The sequence below is a fragment of the Theropithecus gelada genome, chromosome 13, assembly GCF_003255815.1.
Source record: "Theropithecus gelada isolate Dixy chromosome 13, Tgel_1.0, whole genome shotgun sequence".
NCBI lineage: Eukaryota > Metazoa > Chordata > Mammalia > Primates > Cercopithecidae > Theropithecus > Theropithecus gelada.
In genome coordinates this window covers 23,302,209-23,322,647 of record NC_037681.1, presented here as the reverse complement: position 1 = coordinate 23,322,647, position 20,439 = coordinate 23,302,209, and the positions used below count along the sequence as shown (strand labels likewise).

General features: G+C 48.8%; 1 long non-coding RNA gene across 1 annotated transcript; it reads left to right on the top strand.

Annotated features, from left to right (window-relative positions):
* The first annotated feature begins 1,387 nt into the window (after positions 1-1,387).
* LOC112636974 lies at positions 1,388-2,057 on the top strand. Its single transcript, XR_003122360.1, has 2 exons — positions 1,388-1,522; positions 1,616-2,057. It is a non-coding gene; the product is annotated as an uncharacterized LOC112636974 (long non-coding RNA).
* The last annotated feature ends 18,382 nt before the right edge of the window (positions 2,058-20,439 follow it).

Here is a 20,439-nt window from a genome sequence, read left to right as displayed (position 1 = left end):
TGCAGGAATCCAGACTGCCTGAGGCCGGAATCAGAGGCCTCAGAATAACTGCAGCCAGAGAAGAGAGGTGGGTCCGGGGGCACTCTCTGTGCTTCAGACTAGAAGTGGCGCATTGCTTCGGTGTGAGGTGCGCTGGGGAGAGCGTCCCATGGCCAGGCTCACTGTGAGGGAGGCTGGGGACAGCGCTGTCGCGTGTCTAGACGAGGAGACGATGTGTTGCACACGGCGTTGTCTGCCGTATCAGGAACACGCTGGCTGCTGCCTGGGGAAGGGGAGGGGACGAGGCATAAGCGGGAAAACAAGTTCTCCACGCGAAGCAGGTCTCCTCTCCTCCTCCCACCGCCCTACCGTCAGGAGCTGAGAGAACCTCCTGGCCCCTAGGATTTCTCTTGAGACCTAACACCAGGGCCACAACAAGTTCCCCTGCATCGTGCCCCGACAGTGCCAACCACAACCCACGGTGAAAGGGACCAGGTGGATGTCTCTGAGGATCCCATTTTGCAAACGAAGGAACTGGAGCTCCAGGGCGTCACTGGCTAATGACAGGCAAAACCAGGACCCAAACTGATGTCCGACGGACTCTTCCCATCACCATAGAGTGTTGCAGACACTAGCGGCATGGCAGGGCCACCATCGATGGCTCTTCGGTGTGCAGTAGAAGACACGGCCAACGTATGTGTTTCTCAGAAAAGCAAAGGCAGGCATCTCAGGGATATTTACAGATTATACCTTCCTAGTTTTTTTTCAGTATAACATGTGCTTTTTCATGAAACGATTATGATGGTGGATACAATTTTTTAATGCTCTTATTTAGTGATAAAATCATTGGCAACACCACGTAGCTCCTCAGTTACAAACAACAACTCCTGTAACAAATACTCACTGAAAGCCCGTGACATGCCAGGTGCAATTCTAGACTCTGGTTTCACAATGACCCCAGCACTGCTGCCTGTGGCTTGGGGCCTCCTCCTTGTCTGAGCTCTTGTAAACAGGACATGCTGATAATAGTCAGATTATGTTGGTTTGACTGACTTTCTGAGTACAAAATTCTGTGGTCAGATAGAAATATATGAATACTGTTTTGGATGATAAAAGGAGTCTTCCAAGAGTGAGTCGAGTTCCAGCTACCCGACTGATTTTAGATTTGGGGAACTTCAGGGAAGCCCAGGTTGCATTGGTGTTCTTGCCTCAGCTCATTTTTGTGGCTGCAGGGCTGGGGAGAGTCTGTTCCTGCCATGTGGGGACATTCATGCAGTGCCATTGATCCCATCATCGGTGGTCATTTTATTCAATCCATGGGTCCCGCCAGTCACTGGGTATAATGGAAGCACAATTCCGTCTGAATGGAGGGTTCCTCCCTTACTTTAGGGTTCTAGAATGGGGAAAAAATTGGAGACCTCGCCCTTCACCAAGCAGGTCGCAGGGCAGAGAGAGAGTGGGCTTGGAAGAAGGGCAGACCTCTGAATGACTTGGGGTGCCCTGTACTCCTGTGGAACTCACGTCTTTGAACTTCAGTTTTGTTGTGTGAAATGGAAACAATAATGTTAGATTTGTTATGCAAAATTAGCTGCTACAAAAGCCCTTGAATTTCATAAACCCGCGTTTTGCTCTCCAGGAGTCCACACAAGTGTCCCTGGTTCGTGAATGGTCTTCTCTCACACGGGGACCTGAGGACAGAGGCTTCCATCCAGTGGCTCTGCCGCACCCAGGAGCCTGGAGGCCTCAAGAGAGACAGTGTGGAGAAGCCCTGCCTGCTTCTGAAAGCCCCCGCCTTGAATTTACACACATCACTTCTCATTTTCCACTGGCAACACTTAGGCCCGCAGCCATTCCAGGCACAAAGTGGGTGGGAGATGCCGTTCCTGATGGGCAGCAACATTAGGACCAGCTCTGCTGCCTGGAAGGATGAGCCCACGGCTTTGGTGAACAGGCAGCCACCTCTGCCACATACCATAGCTGGTTGGGTGGTTGTGAAGGTTGAATATTATAACACATGTGAAGAATTAACCATGGGGTGCCCTGCAGTGCAGGATAAATGCTGTTATTTAGTTAAGTTACATTCTGTCTATGTCGTTTATGAATGCATCATTCAGAATTAAGTTTTATAATCTCCTCCAAATTCAGTTTCCCTCTGTGTAAAAATGAGGAGGGTATGATCTATCTTAAAGGATTGCTTTCGGGATGAAATGACGTAATATAAGGAAAGCACCTGCTGTAAAATCGGTGCTCCTGAGCAGCCCTGCTGTCACGGTGAAAGTAGCAGCAATGGGACTCGGGGATGCCTGAGCCAGAGGCTGGCAGGGCACCCGCTGCAGCCTGGGGCTGAGAGGAGGGCATCTGTCAGCAATTCCAGCCTCTCTTTGTTAGCTGTGCCCTCTAACTAGATGCGTGTGGTCATTTCCTTGTGTCTGTCTTTCTTTTCAAATGTCTGATGTGGAAAAATGAACAGAAACTTGTATTTGGGGGAGGAGTTGCATTTGCCTTTCTGAGAGTGCGGCAGAGCACCAGAATTACAATATTTCATCACCAGGAGTTCTCTGGAATGCAGGTTCTGCCTTGAAACTGGGCGGGAAGCAGAGTGTAAATGGCTAATGCTGTGGAGACACGAGGTTGGAAGATTGAGTTAATTCTGAATTCAGCAGAGAACGACTGAAACAGACAGACTTTGCCTCCTTAAACAGGAGCAGGTCCCTAATGGGGATACATTTCTCCTTCTACCATTTTCTCATGCCACCGAACCCCCGCTAATCCATACGGAGGAGGCGATGAGAATGTGAATGAGGATCCTGTGGGAAGTCTGCACATCCATCAATCTCTGTCCTCTCCAGAAAGGCCAGCTGATGTCCATGTGTGTCTGTTATTGACCCATACGCGTGCTCTGACCCACTGCAGCGTTTGAGTTTGAAGTGGGAAAAGGTCTTACCGTTTGCAGTTTTGCTGACCAGGAGTCTATAAAGCATGTTAACAGATAACTGATGAACAAATACAAAGGCTTTGGGAGACCCATGGAGCAGCCGAGAATGCTCAAACCAGAGCCCGGGGTAAGGATCTGGGCTGGCTCGCAGAGCCCTTCCCCGGCTGCTCTTGGTGACGCTGGGTCCTGGGCCTGGGACCTCAACCTTCTGTAGACCCAACAGTGTCTTAGGGCGAAATGGGCTCTTTTTGACCTCAGGTTTATTGAGGTATGATTTACAGAGAGTAAAGTTCACCTTTAAGGTAGACAGCTGTGTTCTGATCAACACACACAGTTGTGCAGCCACTACCACGATCACAATGTAGAGTCTTTCCGTTGACCAAAGTCTAGCCTGAGCCCCTCCCTGTCAGCCCCCACTCCACACCAGCCCTTGGCACTGCTGATCTCCATTCCCTCCCTGAGGGCTGGCTTTTCCAGAAGGTCACGTGGGTGGGACCAGTGTGCTTGCGTGTGTCTGACCTCACTGAGCAGCCATCTGTTGTGTTGCGTGTATCGGAAGCATGTTCCTTTTACTGTTGAGCGTGTTCCACTGCACAGACACAAGACGACGTTTTCCCATTCACCAGCTCATGTGCATTTGCATTGTTCCCAGTGTCTGGATAGACAGAAACTTACCGGTCACCTTGACCAGATGCCCTCTGATGCCTGCGCTCCTTTTGTCCTATCCTGGCCAACTGGCCCCTGTCTCCTGGGGTTGCTGTTATGAGTTAATATATATTATAAAGCACATGGACTCGTTTCTGACACATGGGGGTGCAGCATCCGGGTTAGCTACTAGTGAGAGGCAATGGGGAAGGGCTCAGACACTGCCACCAGCCTTGTCTGCACCTGTCACTTACTGTGTGACCTTGGACAAGTTACTTAACCTCTCTGTGTTTCCGCTTCCTCATCTGCAAATTAGTGATAATAATGGTGCTGACTGGCAGGTTTCATGGTGGAACTTAAACAGGGCTGATGAGTGGACGCGCTGAGAACTGCCTCGAGCTGTCTGTAGACATTTTGTTACTGTTGAAACTTTCTGGGACTGAACTTACTGCTCTGTAAAGTGGGGATTCTCAGTCAGAAATTTACAAGGTGACGTTCGCATGGAACTTTGCACTCCGCACAGCTCCACGCTTGGCATCAAGTCTTCTCTCAGGGAGAGCTGCTGGCATGTGGCATGTGGCATCCTTTGCCCTGGATTGGGACTGATGTGGCTGATGCCAGGAGTGGGGAGCAGGAGGCTGACAGAGCCAAGCCTGCGGTCTGATGAGGAGGACTGGGGTTGACTCTGGAGAGCTCCCGCAGGGCCACTGCTGCCCCAGTGGTTGCCTGGCAACAGCCTGTCCATCGCTCCTTCCAGCCCAGCCCTGAGGCTGCATGACTGCTGTCCCTGGGGTGCCTGTGATGAGAGTGTCCTGCATCCCCTTTCCCCATGGACCAGATGCAAACCAGGGTTCCAGGGCCATCAGCCCTGTGGGTGAGGACTGCTCAGTGCACACAGCGAGGACTGCTCAGGGCACACGGCGAGGCGCTCAGTACACACGGCGAGGTGCTCAGTACACACGGCGAGGTGCTCAGTGCACACGGTGAGGACTGCTCAGTACACATGGCGAGGACTGCTCAGGGCACACGGCGAGGACTGCTCAGTGCACACAGCGAGGTGCTCAGTGCACACAGTGAGGACTGCTCAGGGCACATGGTGAGGTGCTCAGTACACACGGCGAGGACTGCTCAGGGCACATGGTGAGGTGCTCAGTGCACACGGTGAGGACTGCTCAGGGCACACGGCGAGGACTGCTCAGTGCACACAGCGAGGTGCTCAGTACACACGGCGAGGCGCTCAGTGCACACGGTGAGGACTACTAAGTGCACACGGTGAGGACTGCTCAGGGCACACGGTGAGGCACGGGAGGCGGGGGCAGCCAGTGGGGAACACTCACCAGGCTCCAAACAGCTTCATGCTGAGTGGCAAAGCGTTTTCATTCTGGGTGGATCAAAATAAACATGAACTTCACCGAGGTCCAACAATAGATTCTCTCCAAAACCAACAAAGAAACAGGAACTCAGTTTGCTCAACTTCGGATGAGCTGAGGAACACTCACACTTCTTTGTTTCTGGCATAAAATTATTTCCCCCACCTCCAACTTGTACCCCAGCAAGGAAACCCTCTTCACTTTATTATTCTGCCGAACTAGAGCAGGCAGAGCTCGAGCTCTTTTCTGTGAGTTCCAGGACACCTAATGTACGTTTGGCAGGGTCTGTATGAAACCTTGGACACGTCTCGGGGTAAAATGAATGTCTGGCTGGGAGTGTTTCATCCTCGGAAAGAGTGATGGCAACTTGGGTGTCCAGAGCTGCTTCCAGGTGAACAGCTGTGGATCCTTGCGGGTGGGCAGGGCACGTGGGGAGGGGGCGCCATCTGTGCCCCAGAGGCAGCTGCACCGGCTGACTGCAGGTCCTGCTTTGGGGCGTCCTCCCATGGCATCCCAGACTTCCTAGCAGTTCAAAGTGCTGCATTCATGTTAGCGGAAAAAGGCGGCCTTGCAGGTTGCAGGCTGTGGTCAGACTAAGCTGAGGCCATGAGGCTGAGTGATCCGAGCACTCACTCCAAGGGCAGGGGTCAGCACAGGCTCTGAGGAGCTGCAGCAGCAGACGATGAGGCCAGACGAGGGCTGGGGGTCCCTGCAGTCTCCACCTCGGCTCTGCCTCTTAGCCTCACTCAGCCTGAGCGCAGGAGGCCAGGTGCCTGAGGATGCGGCCACGGCTGCAGCTGCCTTGGGTTTCTAGAAAAGTTCTGAAGGTGGTACCTGGTGTGACATAAACCATGTTATCTGTGAGACATCTATTAGAGCTGGTAAGATCACTCCAGTCAGCAACTCCTTATAAGTGGTGCTCTTCTCTTTCCTCCCTCTCCCCAGCCCTGGAGGCATCTACTGTCAGCCGTGCCGAGCCTGGAGTCTGCCGGGATGCTTGAGGGGCTTGGGCTGGCCAGGTTGCAGACATTGGGCATTTCATCGAAGCAGTTTTTGGTAGCATGGATGCTGGTTTTGGCACATTGTGCTCTATTGGGTGCTAAAGCCCTTTAGCATTTTCTCTTCCACCAAACTTTCAGGTGAATTCATGCAATGCTCGATGGACTGGCTGGTCATTGACAGATTGGTTGTGGAGTAACTAATTAATCCGTTGGTGCAGCAAACGCTAACACTTTCCATCCTCGTTAGGGGCTCCACTAGATACTGCAATGCAGAGTGAGTGCAGTAGAGCCACGGCCCCTTCTCCAGGCAACACCAGTGGCGTGCAAGCCTTGGGGACGTAACTGCTCCCTCCCGAGAGGACGTGTGGGATGGGAGTGCGTTGGGGCCGCCACCCGGCACACTCTCTACAAGGCTTCCGGGAAAGCTGACTCTTTGATCATGTTTTTCACAACTTTGTGGGGACGTGCTCAAAAGTACAGCAAAGCACCCAGGGACACGCGTGGCTTAAGGCCAGCTGACCATGGCGCATGCCCCGCGTTGCTCCCCCAGCACCGATTCCTCCCATTCTTTTCCTAATAAAGCCCTGATTTTGTTCTCTGTGCACGCGTGAGTTTTAGGCACCATTTCCCAGCCCAGGAAGAGAATCAGGGTGTCATCTTCTCGTCTCGAAGCTTTCGCTTTCCTCTTCTGGACTGGAATTAAAACACGAGGCTGGAGGTGAGGCAGCCGTCTCGCAACCATGAGGTGACCATGGAGATGGAATCTATTGGGAGAGGAGAAGGGGAAAAGCCTGGGACATCGAGGTGTCAGGGGGACCCCACACCACCCCAGACAGGGAGTCCCACACCACCCCAGACAGACAGGGGACCCCACACCACCCCAGACAGACAGGGGACCCCACACCATCCCAGACAGACAGGGGACCCCACACCACCCCAGGCAGATGACCCCGGGTTTCCTTGAGCCGTGGGAAATAAGCCCTCCTCTGCTGTGCTACTCCCAGGCAGCCAACGCAGTCCCTTTAGAACCCAAAATATCTGAGACAGGTCTCAGTTAATTTAGGAAGCTTATTTTGCCAAGGTTAAGGGTGCGCCTGTGGCACAGCCTCAGGAGGTCCCGACGACATGTGCCCGGGGTGGTCGGGGTGCAGCCTGCTTGGATACATTGATCAATACGTGTAAGATGTCCACTGGTTCCGCTGGCTAAGGCGGGACAACTCCAAGTGGGGCTTCCCGTCATAAGGAGAGAAGAGACAGAGGTTACATTCTTCTGAGTCCTTGATCAGCTTTCCACTGAATACACAGTTTAGTCTGGCCCAGTGAATCTGCATTTTTACATAAACAATAGGGCAGAGGAAGCCATCAGATACACATTTGCCTCAGGAGAGCCTCAGAGGGATGACTTTGAGTTCTGTCTGTCCTTTGTCCATGAGGAGTTTCCTTACGGGCACATTGTGAGGGAGGTCTGCAGCTTCTTACCTCGCAGCTGCCTTATTTAGGAGGAGAATGGGCAGCAGGTTTGCCTGACGCAGTTCCCAGTCTGTCCTTTCCCTCGGCTGAGTGACGCTGGGGTCCTGAGGTTTCTTTTCCTTTCACAGACACGGTGCTATTCTGAGCTAAGGAGAGGTGGTGAGCGTGCCTCTCCTGTGTGGCCGCCTGTGGCGGGCTGCAGCGGGGAGTGACCCCACCGTGGCTGTGCTTAGGCTCAGAACCCAGGCTGGCAAATAATCCGTCATTGGGCCAGGTGCGGTGGGGTCACGCCTGTAATCCTAGCACTTTGGGAGGCTGAGGCGGGCGGATCACGAGGTCAGGAGTTCAAGACCAGCCTGGCCAACATGGTGAAACCCCGTCTCTACTAAAAATACAAAAATTAGCTAGGCCTGGTGGCACGTACCTGTAATCCCAGCTACTTGGGAGGCTGAGGCAGGAGAATCACTTGAACCTGGGAGACCGAGGTTGCGATGAGCTGAGATAGCTCCATTGCACTCCAGCCTGGTGACAGAGTGTGACTCCATCTCAAAAACAAAAACAAAACAAAAAAACACCGTAATTGCAGGCCCTGGTGCTTGTCCCATCTATCCAGACACTGGTGTTCAATTTCACAGCATCATCTTCGGGCGTGCAGACTTGGAGGTAGGTCTGAACTGAGCTCAGCCATTTTCATCTGTGTGGCCCTGGGCAAGTGGCCCAACTGTTGCAAGCTCCTTTCCTCCTTCTGTACAGTGATGTGAGTGATGGCGCCTCCCTTTGTGGGATTGCTGGGCATTCAATGAGATAATTAGGAAGTAATTAGTGTGCGTTGATTATTATAGATATGACTGTTCTTAAGAAACATAAACATCCTCTGCTTCCCATTCATGCGCTCTGCGACCCACCAACAAATTCCATCCTCTCGCAGTGTCCACTCCTGGTGAGCTGAACTCAGGGCTGTGTTGGAGCCACACCTCAGGTCATTCATGTAGTCACGGGCAAATCAGTCTCCCTGGATCTCAGTTTCCTTATCTATGAGATGAGAGGTTTGTACCAGATCGATTTCCAGGTTCTTTTGGTTGGAAAATCCTGTGATTTTTATCATTCTCTGTACAGAATTCTATTCTAAGGGAAAAGTGGTTTAAAGCAGGAAAGTTTCCCTTGCTACCTAAAGATGTCACTACATCAACTTTGCATCTTTTATTAGCATACTTTTTCTTATGTCTCCATTGGTTGAGCAAACAGAGATGAAATTTGCATTGATTTTCTCAAGAAAAATACGTCCACTTGCTTGGTTTGAGGATGTTTTTACCAAGAGTGGATCCTGCAGTTTCTCTTCCCCGCTGGCCTGTGCAGACGTGGCCATGCTTCCTGGCGTGACTTTCATCAGATGGTAACGGCTTCACCCTGTCTTGGGAGGATGGCGCCATTCTTCACTGCCTCTTGGGCTGTTGACTCTTTGATTTTATTTTGCTGTCTGACTTTATAAATTGTATTATGATATTTTTCAACACTCTGGATCAGTTTACCAACCCATGGGCACCTGCACCAGAGGGTTTTACAGAAAGTGCAGGATTGGTGGGGTGCTGTTGTTCCTTTCTGAGCGGGTGTGATCTTTGCCTCTCAAGCTGCCCAGACACGTTTAAGAGGTGGTGACTTGGTGGGTGACCAGCACCGATGGTGTCTCTTTCAAAAATGACGACCCTCTGACCATCCTCAGCTGTGATGGTCTCATCTTATTTGGACATTTAAGCTCCCCCTCTGGGTTGGGTAATGCAGCTGGAGCTGCGGAGATACAGCTCTGAGAGGCCGTGTCCGCTGTGCCTGCGAGCTGTGTTGTCCCCTGAGGGTCCAAACCGCTAGGTCTCAGCTTGGTCTTTAATCAAAGCACCAGAGTGTTAGATGTCCACCTGTGTCCGTCGTGGGGCTCCAGGCAGTCTGTGTGGCCCCAGTGCTCACTGATGAGTTGTGTGTGTTTGTATAACGTGGATTCTGTGGGGATGCAAGAGTTGAAATTTCTGTCAGGTTGTTTGGTGTGTAGCCCTCCCTGCACAGGGGGGCACCACCCACGATAGCACATACGATAATCTACTGGGATATGGTGCTGGATCCGATGGACGCTGGGTACAGGCCCCCGGACTCAGAGCACATAGATCCCATGTGCCCTGGGTGCAGGACCCTGGACTCAGAGCACATGGATCCCATGTGCCCTGGGTGCAGGCCTCTGGACTCAGAGGTCAGCTTCCTGAAGTCTGGGGGGAAGTGCTGTCCTGCTGACATGGCTCAGAGACAGGTGGGACATCTGATTTCTTGGTGCCATTTTTCTTTCTACTTTGGAGCACGGAGCATCTGGAATGCCTGAGGTTGGTCCTACACAGGGTTTTTACATCTATTTTTAACTGAAGTAGCTCTTACAGTTAAACGCTTTTTACAGTGTGAAAGCTTTTGGCTGAAGGTGACAGAAATTGTCACAGTAGGAAGAAGGTGGGGTGCTGCGTGTTCCCCTCATAGAAGCGTCCTGAGGTCGTGCTGCCCTCGGCGAGCTCCCTCGGGGCAGCTTCTGTCCTTCTGTGGTGGCTCCTGCTGTCCCTCATCATGCAGTGGGCACTCCCGGGCTCACATCCCAGTGGGGCCCCAACCTGGCTCTCCCCTGGTGAGCTGTGCTCCCTCTGCCACTCTGGGTCACTGCTTCGCACCCTTCTGTGACAGCCCTGCCCCTCTGGAGCCCGGCCGTCAGTGGCCTTGGCCTTGCCCTCTTCCGCTGGTCACCATGGAGTTTGAGGTCACCGCTGACTTCCTCTGGGGCTAGGGCTTCTGCTCATGGCCCCAGCCCCTGCCCGCTGCCTGCATCATCGGTGCCTCTGCATCCACAAGCTGGGAAGTGTGAGATGGGAAGCCTAGGTGTGGGGAGCAGATGAGGGAACAGCCCAGGAGGCAAAGGGCTGCAAGGAGACAGAGACGGCTGGAGGCCCCGCCATGCACACAGTGGGAAGAAGCAGAAGGCCTGTAGCTGTACTGTCCCCATCTCCTGTGAAAATCTGTGAGGCGTTGTGCCTCTGTCTGCATAACCACAGTGGTTTCCTGTTGTCCTTTTGTCACTCGCAGCACACTAGGAGGAAACGTGTGGTTGGAGAAAGATTTTTTAAAGGCCTGGAAGTGTGGTCCCATCAGGGCCCATGGTCTGCCCAGAAGGGGCTCTCCCCAGTGTCCTGGGAAAGGGGTGGGGCCAGGGAGGGTGAGCCAGGCAGCCTCTCCCCAGATGTCCATGGTTGACCTCTCCTGGGGTTTCTGATCCACTGATGCCCCTAAATGACCCAGGACCGAGAGGTTGCAGAGAAACCACAAGCAGAGCCAGAATGGACTCCCAGGAAGTACGTGCAGGGAGAAAATCAAGACGCGAAGTGGGAGAAAGGCTGGTGTTGCTTTCTTCTCTTTTATATCTGAGCCTTATCCAGAACAGGCATCTGGAGTAAGATGAATGCCATCCTTCTCCTCCCCTGGTGAGCCCATTCACGCGCTATCTCAAACCCTGTCCTGAGCCCCATCCTGAGCACTGTTTGGGGCCAGAGCCTGTGGCCAGGCTGCACCTTTTCCTGCGAGGGGCCCAGGTATCCCAAAGGCCCACTCCGCTGAGCAGGGGACACGATCATGGACATCTCGGGAGAGGCTGCCAGGGACCCTGCAGCCCCTGCCTTCTTGAGGCTGCCTGGCTCACATTCCCTGGCCCTATCCCTTTCCCAGGACACTGGGGAGAGCCTCTTCTGGGCAGACCATGGGCCCTGATGAGACCACCCTTCCAGGTCTCCCTCCTCCTCCACCTTGCTCCCCTCAATCACTATCACGCGTTCCCTGTCAGTGTTCACTCTATCATGTGTACACTCAGCCACACGTTATATATCACACACTCACTCTCACGCATTGACGATCTCACATTCAGTCCACCTCACGTTCACCTTCACATGTTCACTCTAGTTCATGTTTACTGTCACATGCTCGCTCTATCACGTGTTCACTCTATCACACATTCACTCTGATGTTCAGTCCATCTCAAAATCACTCTCACACATTCACTGTGTCACACCTTCACTCTATCTCATGCTCACACTCACGCATTGACTATCACACACTCACTCCACCTCATGTTCACTCTCATGCATTCACTATCCTGTGTTCACTCTATAATGTGTACACTCATCACACATTCATGTTATCATGTGTTCATCAATACACGTTCACTCTCATGTGTTCACTATCCCGTGTTCACTCTATAATATGTACACTCTATCACACATTCATGTTATCATGTGTTCATCATCTCATGTTCACTCTCAGGCATTCAGTATCCTGTGTTCACTCTATAATGTGTACACTCTATCATACATTCATGTTATCATGAGTTCATCATTACATGTTCATTCTACCACATGGTCACATGTTCACTCTATCACATGTTCACTATCACACCTTCTCTATCATGCATTAACTCTATCACATGTTCACTCTGTCACATGTTCACTCTATTACATGTTCACTATCACACCTTCTCTATCATGCATTAACTCTATCATGTGTTCACTCTGTCACATGTTTGCTCTATCACGTTTACTCTACCATGAGTTCACTATCACATGTTCGCTATCATGCATGGACTATCACATATTCACTGGACCACATGTTTGCTACTATGCACCCTCTCTCATGCGTTTGCTCTATCATATGTTCACTCGATTACACATACATTCTATCACACAGTCATGCTATCATGTGTTCACTATCACATGTTCACTCTCATGCATTCACTCTCACATGTTCACTGCATCACATGTTCACTGTCATGCATTCACTCTCATGTGTTCACTGTATCACATATTCACTCTATCACACGTTCACTCTCATGTGTTCACTCTATCATGTGTTCAGTGTATCATGTCTTCACTCTATCACATATTCACTCTATCACACGTTCACTCTCATGCATTCACTCTCATGTGTTCACTCTATCACATGTTCAGTGTATCATGCCTTCACTCTGTCACACACTCTATCACGTGTTTACTCTATCACATGTTTAGTCTATCACGTGTCCACTTTCCTCTATCATGTGTTCAGCATATCATGTATTTGCTGTCATACATCCACTCTATCATGCATGTGTTCACTATCGTGCCCTAACTCTGTCACACTTTCTCTGCCATGCGTTCCCTCTGTCATTTGCTCGATGTATCACTTGTTCACTCCATCACTTGTTTGCCCTCTCGTGTGTCTGTGCCGTCACCGAGCCAGCCTGCCTGTGTGCTCTGGAGCAGGCTGCCTAACTATCCTGTGCCTCAGCATCAATCTCTAAGACTGGAGAGGTGATTCCTATGTGAAGGGCTCAGATCCCCATCAAGGCTGGGTGTTACTAGTGTAAGGCCCAGAGCTAGAGTAGGGGGAGCCCCATGTTTGGAGGTTGGGTCCAGAGGATTTGGCAGCAGAGCAGATATAGGATGCAAAGGACAGAAAATCAGGAATGAATTCTTAATTCTTGTGGCCTGGGTAAATATGGGGATATGATCTCTTTATCAATGGGGATATCAGACAGGAAGTGTTCTGAGCTGGGGGAAGACTGACAGGGAGATGGATTTGGGGGAAATCAAGGTTTAAATTTTAAAATTGAATTTTGAGATATGTGTAAAATTCTGATTGTAGAGGTTGGAAGGCGTTGCGTGAAGAATCTAGGGCTTATGACAGGAGTGATGACTGGAAATATAAATTGGGGATTTGTCAGCTGTAGTGAAATTTAAAACCATAGGATTGAATCGCATCACAAAGAGAGCACGTGGGGATGAGAGAGGAGGGCTGAGGGCTGAGGAGCTCTGGGATGGGGATGTCCAAGGAGGAGGCCCTTTGGAGATCTTTGGTCCCCTCACTCACTTCACACAGGCGGGAGCTCTCTTAATCTTCCACCGGATGAAGCTCTCTCTTAGCAGGAAGGGACTTTCTGAGGGATGGTCAGAGGCCAAGAATCACTCCCCTATCTTTGGCCTGCTTCCCATTGCAGCGTTTAGATGTTGCCTGACTGAATTAAGGGTTAAATCTTGCCTACTTGGAGGGAACGACTTCACCTGTAAACCCATGAACAAATCAGAGAAAGGTGAAGGAGAGAAAGGCTGCAGGGCACTCAGGCCTGAAAAAGCAATGCTCATGCTTCCTCTTTAGTTTTTAAACGTGATTCTATTTGATGATTACCCAAATAGTATACCTTCATTGGAAAACATTTGAATATTGCAGAAAATTATAAAAAGGTAAAAAATCATCCTTTAACCATCCACGCAGAGATAAATACTATTATCTTCTCCTATACTTTATTCAAGTCTTTCTTGTATGGAAATTTTCTTTCCCTCAAATAGTAGATATAATTTTGTATACTATCTTATGCATCACACATTATCGTGAGTGTTTTTCTAGGTAATTGAAAACTTTTTAAAGAAGTAACATTTTTAAAGGTAATATAATATTGCATCAAATTAAATTACATCACGTAGTATCTTGCTTAGAAAATTTCCTGCTGTTAGACTTCGATGTTTTCCCCAGAGAAAGGATCAGCATTTGTAATTTGATGGCAAAAACAACCAGTTATAACAGAACCAGTCAAATAAGAGCTTTCTCCGTCCTGCCACCAGTGACCCATCCTTCTATTCCACACTTTTGTCGCTGAAGGTGTCCTGGACAGAGGAAGCTTATACTCTGGGAACAGACCAATTTTAAACTGGGTAAGAGCCTGTAATTTTTATAATATATTTGATTGGATTTCCTATTATCTGCAATTGACAAGATAACTTCTTATGACCCAAGAGGGTCTGGAAGAGTTCTGGGTCCTGCCCAGATCGTCGTTGAGAGTTAGGAGAAAGTAGTTAAGAAAGCAGTTTTGTAAGACAATGAGACAATGGAGTAGGGAACTTTCTGTTTGCGGCATGCTGTCCATGGCTTCCAATACATCGATCGCACCACACAACTTTGGGTCAAAACTTCTGTTAGTATTTTACATTCTTTCTGTTTATCAAATAATATGAATGTTTAAAAAATTCTTAATAAGCACAAGGAAATTGCTCTCTAGAAAGGTTAAAAAAGCATGATCTTCTGGAAGTATCTAACAGAGCATTTGGTAAAGTTCGTTTCTATAACGACTTTCCAACATTGGCAATGATGTATTAAAGCAGATCTTTTTAATTTTTTTAATCAATGGAGGTGGCCATTTTGTATACATTGATTAAACATTTGTATTTCCTCTGTTATGAAGGGTACGTTTTAACAGCTGGTAATGAGCAGAAACATGCCACATTATTGGCAGCTGTAGGTGGCTGGGTTAGGTTGTAGGTGAGTGAGGGCATTACTAATAACAGCTAAGTAACATGACCGAGCACTTAATGTGCCAGGCCCCATGAGTGAGAGCCCTCTGGACCATGCATTAGGCACGTTTCATGAAATGTCCTCCCCCAAAGCCTTCCTGGGCAGCACTGTAGAAGCACACGCCCCCTTCGGGACGCTAGGCAACTGGTGGGGGCCCCAAAGCAGCTTCCAACATGGAGTTCAGTTAAGTCCTGGCAATAATCCTATCAGAGCTCAGGCCTGTTCCCACGATGATCAATTCCATTTTGTTCTTGTGCCTAAATATGGGCAGAAATAGCAGAGGACAAGGAGGAACTGGCTGCCTGCTTACCTTCCTGGAGAGTTCTGAGGAGGTGGATGGATGTGGGCAGTTTCAGTTCAGGTTAAGAAATACTACTAGATACCTCCTCTGGTAGAGACACTGCTGTGTCACTCATAAGCACAAGTGGAAGGAGTGTTCTAATACTGGATACCAGAAAAACAGAAGCCCCTCTAAGTATCTCAAGCAGTAAGGAAATAATACAGGGAAATATATATATACACACACACACACACACACACACAGGTGTGTGTATATATATATATACACACCTATAATAAGTACAGGGAAATATATATATATATAAAAATACCTAAAATAAGTCCTTGGGGAGTGATGGCCAGGAAGGCCACCGCTTGCTCTCAGGATATCCAGACAGGTGTGAGTTAATGGGAAGCCTACGAGCAGATGAGGAGGCTGTAGGCATTGCAGGGACGGCGCACATCACCTGCTCCAAAGCCCAGAGTGGGTGATTTTAATGAAGATGCCTGGAAGCTGATGGAAAAATCCTACCTCTGCCAGCCGACTGCTGACAAATACACACCAGCCTGCGATTGCCGATGAGAACTATTTTGTTTTTCCTTTCCTGCATCCTAAATTTTATGGGAATGACTTTCGTCGGACCTCTGCCTGTCGGGGAGTCTGTGAAGCATGGGAATACGGGGTATCACTGTCACACGACAGCATTCAGCACAGTTCTGTGACTTGGAGGTGATTCGGTGGAAACGGATGCGCTGAGAGAAATGTGCGGAGAGGGCACGGAACCTGAAAGACCCTTTTGCTCAACCCGACAACTTCCTAGAAGTGTAAAGTTTGACTCGAGGTTTTTATTTTTATTATTGTTTTTTCACGTCTGGGCCTTTGATATGGGGCTGTACTTACATATCCAGAAAGCAGATTGAACTGCACGGACAGACACATGAAGACAAGATTTAGATTTTCCTGCAAATATCTCCAGCTTCAGGGAAAGCTGGGATTAAGTGGGACAGGACTGGAGCCATGGAAACTAGAAATCCTGATGAAAGCTGATAGGGGCCTGGTCCCAGGCGGTGGAAATGGAGAGACAGGATACGTTTAACATATATTTTGGAGGTAGAATTACCAGGACGTAGTGATCAAATGGATGGGATCGGCAGGGAAGATGTGAGAAGGGGAGAAGCTTATTGTGGGCCCCTTCGTGGTTGGCTTGGATGAGTCAACAGTGATGCCATTGATTTGGAGCAGGAATAAAACATAAAGGGCCAGGTTTTATGGAAAAGAGAGTGACTTATGTTTGGGACTTGTAGAACTTGAAGTGTTTGTGGAACATTCAAGTGACTTGACAAGTCAACAGTCAGGTCTGGGAACAAGTCTCCAGTTTAGGCAGCGACAGGACTTCAGGTGCAGAACTGCTCATCTACTGCGTGGATATGGAAATGAAAACCATGAGTGCTGATGAGATCAGTCAGGGAGGGCATGTAGAAGGTTAGGTCTGATTCAGAATTCACTGTGGTGGGAGGGTCCATTATGGGACTCACTGAATTACTGAGATTAAAAATGAGATGACTGTCTTCACCAAAGTCTTGTAATAATCACTGATATCTTTCTAAAGTTGGACAATGTGCAAAGCATTATTGCAGGCACTGCCCACTGCTAGCTTATGAAGATTTTTATCGTTTCACAGATGAGGAAACTAAAGTGCAGAGGATTTTAGGTCAGACAACCAGTAAATGGGTGAAGCGGTTCTGCCCAGCCCCTCCACCTCTTCTTTGTGTCTTCCTAAGTCATGTCACGGCCTTCTTGTCCCACACTTATGTTTTCACATGGGTCAAATGGATTACACCTCCCAGAATGTTGCACAATCACTTTACAAAACAGTGACAGTAACATGGGAATTGCTGTCTGCTTATTACAGATAAATGCATCCAGAACTTCACTGACGGTGATAGGGCGAAAGTTGAATGTGCCCATTGTAATTACATCAGTGTTAGCAATAGCGCAAGTTGTTTGCTTAAAATGATTGGAAATTGTTTATTTTTCACGTGAAAGTGGAGGAGGTTGAGAATTATCATAGCAGAGTCTTCATGCAGAGACAAGCATGTGGCTTTCTTGAGGGCTCATAGTTTTCAGGGTCACTGTCACAGTCGTAGCTCAGAAAACAGGAAAATTAAAGATTAAATATTAAGTCTGAGGGTCTCAGAACCCACCTGTATACCTCCCTATTGTTGATCTTAACCCTTTATCCTGTCTTCAGTTGTAGCTGCTACAGAGTTGGATTGTAGCAAAAACCTCTTTGGATTGTTTGACAAAATATCATAGAGTCTGCCCTGTGGATGGAGTTTTGGATGAGGTTATAGAAGTATAAACTGCACATAAAAAAAGAATCAGATTGTCGGCTGTAAGATTCATCCAGTTCAACTTTCCATGTCTGGGGCTGGTCTCGTGAGCAGGACGTGGAAGGTGCGACTGGGGTCATCCCTTTGTTCCTTCTGTACGTCAGTCAGCCATGGGGCACAGAAAGTGTGCTACTGAGCCAGGCTTTTGAGCCATCAGGAATGTGCAGGTGGGCAGGGGAGGAAGGAAACTATCAATATTGAGATCTACTCAGAGACAGGCATGGGCTCAGGGCTTTCAACTGTTGTTCCATTTCTTTTTGTAACAACTCTAGAGGGGTGTGAATATGCCGGTGTTGTCGATAAGGAACCCAAGACCGGGAGGGATGAAGAGTCAAAGCTGCGTACGTGTCCAGCTATGAACACAAGCTAATCGGCCTTTGAGGCGTGGGCTCTGCGACGTCCTCCTGTTTCCCAGTGGCCCTCTCCAGGCCTTCATGTACGCCGTGTCCATGCTGACAGCTGATAGGTGCCGCACTCAGGCTGCAGAATCCGGTCCGCTCCGTGTCTCCCCACATCCCTCATGGACGAGGTGCTCCTCCTAGAGCTCATTTATCTCCTTCTCTTCCTGCAAAACGTTCCCCTTTCCAAAGGTCTATTTCTAGATCTATTTTAGATGATCTATTTCTAAAATTCCTTAACTTACTAAGGTTTATTTTACTTGTCGATAATATGGTCTCATTTTGGATTTAATTCATTTATTTGTCCATTTATCCATTCTTTATTTTATTTATCCAGTTTTCATTGACTAAATATTTTTGAGGGGACCCTCAGATGTTATGACCTGAGAATACAACATGAGAAAACACAGCCTATGGCTGTTGGGGTCGTTTTGTAGCTGGGGAGATGCACGTTACACACGGAATTATAATGGAATGTAAGTGTTGTAATAATTCAGGAGACTGGCAGCAGTAATTCTGGAGTTAAGCAGAAAGGTCAAAGATGGAGAGTGGTAAAAGCTTTGGAAACAGAGCTTTGAAATAAGGTAGAAAGGATGAGGAGCTACCCTGGCCCCATTCCAGGTGGCCTAGGAGAACTCTGCATAGAGAAGGCATGGAGCCCGAAGGGTCGTGAAGCACACGGAACAATCTCTTTTCTGTGTAACTGAAGCCTAAGAGTGCATGTGTTTGTCAGTGTGTGGTGTGTTTGTGTTTGTGTGTGAATATATGTGTGTGTGTATGCATATGTGTAGTTTGCATTTGTGAATGTGGTGTGTATATATGTGTGTTTGTATGTGCTCATGTATGGCGTCTGTGTGTGCATGCATGCATGTAGTGTGTCTGTACATGTGTGCACGTGTTTGTGTGTCTTTCTGTGTATGCAATGTGTGTGTATATTGTGTATATGTGTATACATATGTGCATATGTGTATGCAGATGTGTGGTGTGTGTTTGTGTGTATGTCCATGTGTATGTTGTGTGTGTCTGTATGGGTGTGCACATGTTTGTGTATTTGTTCATATGTGTATGTTTGTGTGTATGTATGTGATTGTATATGTATTTGTGTGTTTTGTGTACTTGTTCATATGTGTATGTTTGTGTGTACGTATGTGATTGTATATGTATTTGTGTGTTTTTGTGTCGCTCTGTGTATCTACAGTGTATGCATGTATCTGTATGTGTGTGTGGTATATGTTTGTGTATGCATATGTGTGTATGCATGTGTGTGGTGTGTGTTTGTGTTCATGTGTATATGTATGTGTATATATGTGTGTGGTGTTTGTGCATGTATGCATGTGTGTGTGTTTGCATGTACATAAGTGTTTGTGGTGTGTGTTTGCATGTGTGCTTGTGTATATATGTTTGTATGCATGTATATGGTGCATGTTTGTGTGTATGTGTGTAGTGTATGTGTATGTGTGTGTGGTGTGTGCTTGTACATGCGTATGTGTGTTTCTCTGTGTTTGTGTGTATATGTATGTGTATGTGGTATGCATTTATGCATGTACTTCTGTGTGTGTGTCCATGTGTATATGTGTGGTGTTTCTGCATGCATGCATGTGTTTGTATATATGTGCATGTGTGTATGTGGTGTATGTTTGTGCATGTGTTTCTGTGTGTATGTGTGGTGGATGCGTCTGTGTGTGGGTGGTGTTTGTGTATGTGTGCTGGTGTGTGTATATATGGATATGTGTGCATGTGGTGTGTGTGTGTTCATGTGCTTCAGTGCATTTGTGTATCTATGTGGTACGTGCTCATGTATGGTATGTGTTTGTGTTGATGCGGTATGCGGGGAAGAAGCGAGAACTGAGGCCATCATAATGTGAACAGCTCTAACGTGGTCACATGCAGCCAGGAAAAGCCATGGAAAGTGACTGTAAAATGAGTGGCTGCAGCTTTTTACCTTGCTCGTGGGAACAGAATGTGTGTCCCAGTCCTTGCCTTGGCCCGGAGGCGAATGGGTGGAAGTGGCCATGTTCAGAGCACGCTTCAGCCTACAGGCTCCTGCATCTCTGTTCTCCAGAGCCTTTGCCTTGCCCTGTGGAGCAAAGCACTGTTAACTGAGTAACTTAAAACAGCAGGAGTGTGCTCCCTCCCAGTCCTGGACACAAGAAGTTCGAATCAAGGCATCCGCAGGGCCTGGTCGCTCACTGAGGCGGGCACCGTTCTCTGGGTTCCGGCCTTCTGGCGTCAGTCCCATCTCCACCTGCGTCCTTACTGCTCTCCTCCCCGAGCGTCAGTCTCTCTCCTCTTCTGAGGACATCAGTCTTTTTGGACCAGGGTCTGCCCTAGTGACCTCCTAACTTGATGACACCTGCAAACATCGTATTTCCAAATAAAGGCAGGTTCACCGGTACTTGGTGGTAGGGCTTTGACATATCCTTTTGGGGAACATTCTTTGACCCATAATGGCTGGCCCCTGGTTCAAGCAGGTGGGGCGGGGGGCGCTGAGGGAGCTGCCTGCAGCCTGAAGCAGAGCTGCCCTGTGAACCCGCCCAGGGCCTGTGTACACTCCTGAATCTTGGGGCAATTCCTTATGC